General features: G+C 49.8%; 1 protein-coding gene across 3 annotated transcripts in view; it reads right to left on the reverse strand.

The window, feature by feature from the left end:
• Positions 1 to 7,785, reverse strand: part of NAV2 (neuron navigator 2) — an 882,771-nt gene that overhangs the window by 565,253 nt on the left and 309,733 nt on the right. The window lies entirely within an intron of this gene.

The following is a 7,785-nucleotide window of genomic DNA, read 5'->3' on the forward strand; positions in this document are numbered from 1 at the left end:
AGAGATCCCTGCTGTAGTTCCTCCAGCCAAGCCCGTGAGCAGTTCAGATTTTCCTGCCACCCTTTAACTGTTTACTTCGTTCATATTGTTGCAGTCAGGTTGTATAGTATAATTTTGTAGCCTGTGTTGCTAACCATAAACATGTTTTCACATTGCTTCTTACACACATAATTTTTAACGGTGGCATGATATTCCATTTTGTTGATGCACCATAATTCACATTCCCCTGTGGTTTACCATTTAGAATGGCTCGAATCTGTCGCTTTTACGAATGACATTAGAATGAGTATCTTCTCTCATAAAGGATCTCCTGTATTTTAGATTATTTCCTTAGGCAAGATTCCCAGCAGTGGCAGAGTGAACATTTTCAAGTCGCTGACACCCTTCATGGTCCCCGGGGAGCTGCAAGCACATGGAATCAGCACATGGAGGATTGAAGAAGAGCAAAGGCTTTGAAAGGAGGAGGGAAGGGAGGCTGAGGAGGAGAAAGATAAATGGGAGGGCAGGGTCTGTAGGGACAGGTGCACAGGCTGTGAGCCGCTCAAGGGTGTCCAGCCAGGTGATAAGCACAGGCTGAACTCTAGTCAGGCTCTGCTACCAAGTTGTGCACTCAGGCTGGGGCTGGGGCTGGGGCTGGGTGGGCTTGAGGAAAGTACATCTTCTTCCAGGCACCATGGGAGCAGAGGAATTCACTATTGCTGAGAAATTCACTATTGTTCCCTGGTGGTGGCATCTTCTTGGGGTCTCCAGGACATACAAACCCCACACCCTCAGAGAATGCTAGAAAGCAGGAGCCACATTTTCACCCTAGAGTCCCCGAACCTTTAGTACCTGGGAAGGCAAAAATCTGGGAAGGCAAAAATGTGAGCAATGTTTACTTCCAAAACACCTAATAAAACTTGAACATTCACCTTCAATAAGGCCTCCCCAGGTAAAACTCGTACGGGTTGGAGTTCACTGCTGCTTGTTGTTTCTTATGAATACACAGTGATTGGAGTGGATGCTGTGGTGAGATGCCCAGAGCCCCCCAGGTCTAGGAGTGTTGGCTGCTGTTGGTTTATGGCCAGTCCGTCCCCAGGAATTGCACTGGATGAAAGAGCTGCCTTGCCCAAGGTGATAGCCCTTGCCTGATCCATGTGGGAGTGCACAGGCCTGGCCTGCTTTCCCCAGTGGGGACCACTCTGCAGCTCATCCCAGCCCCAGACCTGCCTGGGGACCAGCTGAGGCCTTTGTCGTGCATGTTTCATGGTTCCACCTCTCCCTCTGCCAGCTTCTGCTTCCCCACCTCATTGATGGCATTACCAGGACATGCCCCAATTTCCTGTACATTGATCCCTGTCTCAGAATCTGTTTATCGGGGAACCCAATCTAAGATAGTCACATATCTTGTTTACTTAAAACTGAAAAGAAATAAATTATTACAACATACATACATTGGTAGATAAGATTTTTTTTTTCAAAACATGGTATATATGAGATAGAAACCCCATTTTTAAAAAATTTATTTATCTTTAATTTTTTTTTTTCGGAGTTTCACTCTTGTTGCCCAGGCTGGAGTGCAATGACGTGATCTCAGCTCACTGCAACCTCCGCCTCTCGGGTTCAAGTGATTCTCCTGCCTCAGCCTCCTGAGTAGCCACCACGCCTGGCTGATTTTGTATTTTTAGTAGAGATGGGGTTTCTCCATGTTGGTCAGGCTGGTCTCAAACTCCTGACCTCAGGTGATCTGCCCGCCTCGGCCTCCCAAAGTGGATAGAAAACTGTTTTTAAGAAATGTCCTTGCTGGCAAAAACACCAACACCACAAACACCCATCTAACTCATCCTCACCTACTCCCTCATTTTATAGATGAGAAACAGAACCCTGGAGGACAGGTGGCCTGAAAGTCACAAAGCCCACAAACAGCAGAGCTAGAACACAAAGCCAGACCAGCAGTGTTTCCATTCCTTGAGGCGCCTCTACTAGCTTTGGGTTCAGGGCAACCCATTTTCTAACAAAAGCCTACCCCATGCGTGGGAAGGAGCTGGGCAACGGAGCCTGGTGTCTCCCCCAGAGGGTTAGACACTTCCTGCTCTCTAACATCCAGAGACAAATCATAAACTGTAAGGTTGGCCTAGCGTGGGCATTGGCATCAGACAGCCCAAACTCAATCCTGGCTCTGCTATTGGCTAGCTGTGTGGCTTTAGGACAATTGATTTACCTCTCTGAGCCACACTGTCCTCATTTCTCAAATTAAAATTCTAAATTCTAATTATCAGAGTTGCTTTCTGAATAAAGTAAATGCCTGCACGTAGATGTCATAGCACGATTTCAGGCACTTAGAAGGCTCTAATCCAGCATTAGTTCCCTCTGGCCACCTTTATTTTGTGTTGCCTCCTGGCTTAGAGCGCAGAATTTCAAAAACAAAAAAGGAGAGAGAGCTCCCCCAGTTTTTCAGTATGAAATGTTCTGTCCCCTTCTCTGATTGCTAGGGGAACAGAAACCAACCTCTTTTTCTACTGGGCGTGAAGCCCTTTGAGTCCACCCAAATTCGCCAGCAGAGGGCAGCACAATTCTGCTAAAAGCCCACGAGGGGTTTGCCACCCATTCTGGGCCTCCACCATCTGATGACTTCCCGGCTGGCACAGAGAGGCTGGTGCTGCCTCTGTACCTCTCCTCAGTCTGGCTCCCTGGAGCCCTGGCAGCTGTGGCGTGTCTCCCCAGAAAAGGAATGGCCAGACCTGCTCTGCAGCAGCAAAGGCTGGATTCAATTTGCAATGCCAAGGCATATTTGCATGTGCTCTTCTGTTAAATACATCAGTTTGTTACAAACAATACTTCCCAGAGGTGAAGATGCAAACCAGTCTGAGGCCACCCACAGCCCAAGCTCCCATTTCCTAGGCATTGAAAATCGGCTGGTCAGTGCCTTTCCTGGCTCATCCTGGGGTGATGGGGAGGGGAGAGAGGTGTGTGTGTGTGTGTGTGTGTGTGTGTGTGTGTGTGTGTGTGTGGTCTGCATTACTGTGTATTGGTGCTCAGATGAAGGTTCTGAGGCCTGGGTGGGCATTCCCAAGAGGGAGGATGAACTAAAGCAGGGGTAGGCCCCCATATCTCTCTTCCCCCTTCCGAAAGGAGCTGGGAAGAACCCCAGAAACAGAATCCACACATTTCCCCTGACTTCAGAGAGCCCTGCTCAAGACAATGAAATTAACAAGTGAGAAGCCCAGGATTAGGGGTGGGGCTGTTGACCTCCTGTATCTCTGGCTCTAGATTTTCAGGAATTTTTGGGCTTTCTAGACAAAGGTTCTGGCTTGAAGGTCCATCTGGGCTGGAGATGGGGCTATGCATTGAAAGAATGCTGCCCTCCCAAGAGTCCTTCTGAGCCCGGCTCTTGCAAGGGACCAGGAACGCCTCTCCTCACCAAGGGACATTTTCCTGCACAAATGTATCCATGGAGAGCATGTTACACAGCCATGCTGAGACTGGAGGTAAGGCTGCAAAACCTGCCTTCCTTTTCATTCCACAATTGCAGAGGACAAGAAAAAGAATTTCAGCTTACATGTTCATTTCCCTGCCTTGAGAAGGACGGTCTCAGCACCCCCACCCAGCTCCCCCCTCCCACACACACACACACTCACACACACTCTCTCACAATGCAATGTTAACGCTAAAGAAGTAAGCAAATTCCTCGGTGGGTGGAACTGCTGCCCAGGAAACAGCCCCTCGGAGAGAGCTACTTTAAGGCAGAAAATCCTCACAGCACGCCGGCCAATGAATGCAGTTCAGCTCTTTTACACTACAGCGCTGAAATAATCTTTTTTTCACTTTCTCTCCAAAATGCCTATAATGTCTGTGAGGCTGAATAATTTACGGTCCTACCATCCTTCATGTCACAGAGTGGTTCCACTTAGTGTTGTTCCATGGCCTTGTGACAAATGGAGTTTTTCTTGTGTTCTTTGACCCAAATGGGATTCAGGCTGGGGAGCTTCTGCTCGGTCTGGGTGGGATGGGAGAAAAATGAGGAGGAGGGGAGAGGGTGGCTCCTGTGCCCGTGGCCACAGGGCCCAGCAGGACAGGCCCTGGGCTCCACGCCCCTGAGCCCCAATGGAACAGCCCCTGGGTTCCTGGGAATTGATTCGGAGAAGTGTAGAGAGGCAGAGGGGGGAGGCTGAACACTCAATGACTGTAAACTGTGAATTCCCTGCAGACGCCTCACATGCCTCCCCTCTGGTGTCTCCATCTGTCCACGGATTCCCAGTGACTCCAGCTCTTGCTCTTCCCAGCCCCAGGCACCGCAAAGAGGCAAATGAACGCCAAAAGGCAATGAGCTCTTTCCCCCGCCCCTCCCTGCCACCTACACCCCAAGAGGCTCTGTCCTGTCTCCCAAACTGACCAGTCTTGCTGCCTTCTCCAGGGGCCCAGGCCACCCCAGTCTCAGCCCTGGGCATCCATAGAGCGCAGGCCTCATCAATAATTCACTGCCTCCCCCGTCCTCCTCAGACAAAGGGAAGGGAGCCTGCAGGCCTCAGAAGCCCCAAGACCCCAGGGTTGCAGTCAGGGAGCTAATGTCCTCTTGAAAGGAGAGGAGATGTGGAGAGAGAGAGAGAGAGAGAGAGAGAGAGAGAGAGAGAGAGAGAGAGAGAGAGAGGAGAGGGAGGGGAAGGAGCAGAGTAAAGAGGAAAGAAAGGCTAGGAAAAGGAAGGGAAATAAATCCCATCCAGGATAACCATTCTGGAAGTTGGTATGCTCCACGCATGAAATGCACTATTCTGAAAGAACTAACCATTTTTTTCCCCACCGCTATTTTACTGTAGAAATGAGAGGAAGCAGGACGTGGCTGGGTTTCACAGACTATTTCTTCACAGTTTCTTACTCTGTTTTGACAAGACATCTGCTTAAGCTACTTTTCTGAACCACGCGGTATATAACCTCCATCAGCTTTGCCAGTTCCAATGTTCTGCAACATAACACAGAGGGTGCTGACAGGGCACACACCTGCTGGGTTGTGAGGCCAGGAGGGAGGGGTGCAAGCGGGTCAGGGAGAGGCATGCCGGCAGGCTCAGGCTGAGGAGCAGCCACCTGGGTCCACCACTCAGCAATGAGGACTTGCCGTGGAACCCAGGAGACGTCCCTTGACTTCTCTGAGGCTCAGCCTGGTCTGCAGATCCCCTCCTCACAGAGATGACTGGGGGTACTTTAAGAAGAAAGTGCATGGTCCTGACCCCTCTGTACTTACAGTCTTGTTTGCGTAGACATGGAACTTGGTCTCAATGACAAGTGAGCCTGCCAACCTGCACATGTTCTTGCATAAATTGTAGTAAAGAAAGTGATGGTGCTGCAGGGTAGTCAAACCCCGAAGTGGGGCTTAGCTTGCAAGGGTTCTTGGCTTCCCCCAGGACAGCATGCAAAGGGTGAGCCAGTGGTGGGGTCGAAGAAGACAGCTCATTTGAAGTGGCAGTGTCACAGCTCCAGCAGTCAGCGCCAGCTCCTGCAGAGCAGGGCTACTGCATAGGCAGTGTGCTGAGAGTAGCCCATCAGAGCAGTTTTGCAGTCATCTTTATACCTACTTCTCATTATATATAGATTACGGGGTGGTTACTGCAGAAATTTCTAGGGAAGGGGTGGTAACTTTTGGGTTGTTGGGACATTGCCATGGAAAGGGGCAGTAACTCTTGAGTGTTGCCATAGCAATGGTAAACTGACATGGCACACTGGTGGGCGTGTCAACCACCCCATCTATGGAAAGCTGCTTCCACCCCATCTCTGTTTTAGCTAGTCCTCAATTTGGTCCAGTGTCCGAGCCCCATCTCAGGAGTTGAGTCCTGCCTCCTACCTCGATGGGAGCAGGCAATATCACAGGGCCCACGTAGGAAGCCACAGCATTGTGGGCATCCATTAACAAACACTCATTGAGTGTCTGAAGAGGTGGCAGTGAGTACGTACACAGTCCCTTTCCTTGTACAATGCTGCTTGCAATGCTGCTTGCAGACTATTGAGCTCCAATCTCTGCTCCAGAATCCACCCTGTATCGATCTGCCCTTAAGCAAGTCCCTTGACCTCTGTGGGCCTCAGTTGCCTCATCTATGAAATGGAAATTGTCAATCCCAGACTCATGGAATTATTGGGGAGATTTCCTGAAGTTTCAAGTATTTGGGTTCTAACACAGTCCTGTATACAGTATGTGCTTAATAAACGTGCATTCCCTTTAACTTCTCATTCCTTAGAAGATGGGGCATTGAGGAGCTCTGGAAGGAAATGTGGAGTTTCTCGCTAATTTTCTTCATATGGCCATTTTATTAAATGAGCTTCAGAAATAGCTTTATTCTCCTCCTTTAGATATTGTTTTGTCAAATTTCCCTTTTTCGTTACTAGGCAGTATCTCAAGCAGGTCCCAGAGTTTTTCTGGCTGCCTCCGGGTATTAGAACAATCTCATTTTCGGGCAATAAAAAGTCCAGTGCAATCTAAATCAAAACTTGAATTTCCCATCCACCTCCATATATGTCCTCCCTCCCTGGCTGAGGTGCAAACTGCAGGACTCTAGGCTAGCAGAAGCCTGGGGAGGCTGGCCCCCCTATTTTGCTTTCCCTGCTCCATCTCCCCTTCTTTTGTCCTGTTAATGGGCCCCTCCAGAGCCAAGGGCAGGGCATGGGGAGTGGCTTTCAGGAAAAAGCAGATTCTTACCAGACTAATGTTCTTGTCATCTGGTCTATGGTGCCCTTGGTGGGGCAGATGACCTAATGCTCACAGTGCAGCTTGGTTTCTTGGGTGATGTCCACTGGGGCCTCCACACTGTATCATGAGTGAGACCTCTCATGACACCTCCTCTGAGCTGTCCTGCAGCACAGCACTCCTGTGGAATTCTGCTGCAGGAGTCCCCTCACCCTGGCAGGCAGGCAGCCTTCTGAGCTGGGGTCCTTTTGAGATGGCTTAGCCTGGCTCCCATTAGCTGTCCACTTGCCATACAATTGGTAGGAGGGTCGTGCTCTCTCACAGTACCTGCCCTCCTTCCTCTGTAGTCAGGGGCATCTACTACCTCCTTCCGGCCAGTGTCTCTCTGCATCGGGTGAAGCCTCAAGCTCCTGAGGATACTTGTCCTTCCATCCCCCAAGAGAAAGCACAAGGTGGGGTAGGGGCACTCTGAGTTCCCACAGGGACAAGTAAGCCACCAGCTGGGAATAGGATGCCACCTTCTCTTCGTGAAGGCAGCCTCCTGAGTGGCTCCAGGAGGATCACCTTTCTTAACCATCCCAGGTTTCCTTTCTTCACTCTAGAGGTAGGAGCCCCAGGGCTGCTCTTGGTCACCTCTTAGCCAGTCTGATGAGAATGGCCCAGCCCCTATTTTTAGAATGTGTGGACACTTGGCTTCAGCTTTGGAACATCAGCCACATTCCAAGACAATAAGAAATGTCCTTCTTAACATCATGTTACAGTCCCCAAAGCTGAGACATTCACCTGTTTAGGGTCTAGATGATCTTCAAGCCCCTCTCCCTCTGAGAAGCAATAATCTGGAAGAGATTCACTCTTACCTTTCTTATCTGTAACCCCAGCTCAGACAAAAAGAAGGGAATGAAGAGAATCCATCACCTCTACTTAATATCTTTCAAAAGTTTACAAGTTTAAACACTCACCTTGAGGGTGCTTTTTTTTTTTTTTTTTTTTTTTTTTTGAGACAGAGTCTGATCTGTTGCCCAGGCTGGAGTGCTGTGGTGTGATCTCGGCTCACTGCAAGCTCTGCCTCCCGGGTTCATGCCATTCTCCTCCCTCAGCCTCCCAAGTAGCTGGGACTGCAGGCGCCTGCCACCAAG

The sequence above is a fragment of the Pongo abelii genome, chromosome 9 (genome assembly GCF_028885655.2).
Source record: "Pongo abelii isolate AG06213 chromosome 9, NHGRI_mPonAbe1-v2.0_pri, whole genome shotgun sequence".
In the NCBI taxonomy this organism is placed as follows: Eukaryota; Metazoa; Chordata; class Mammalia; order Primates; family Hominidae; genus Pongo; species Pongo abelii.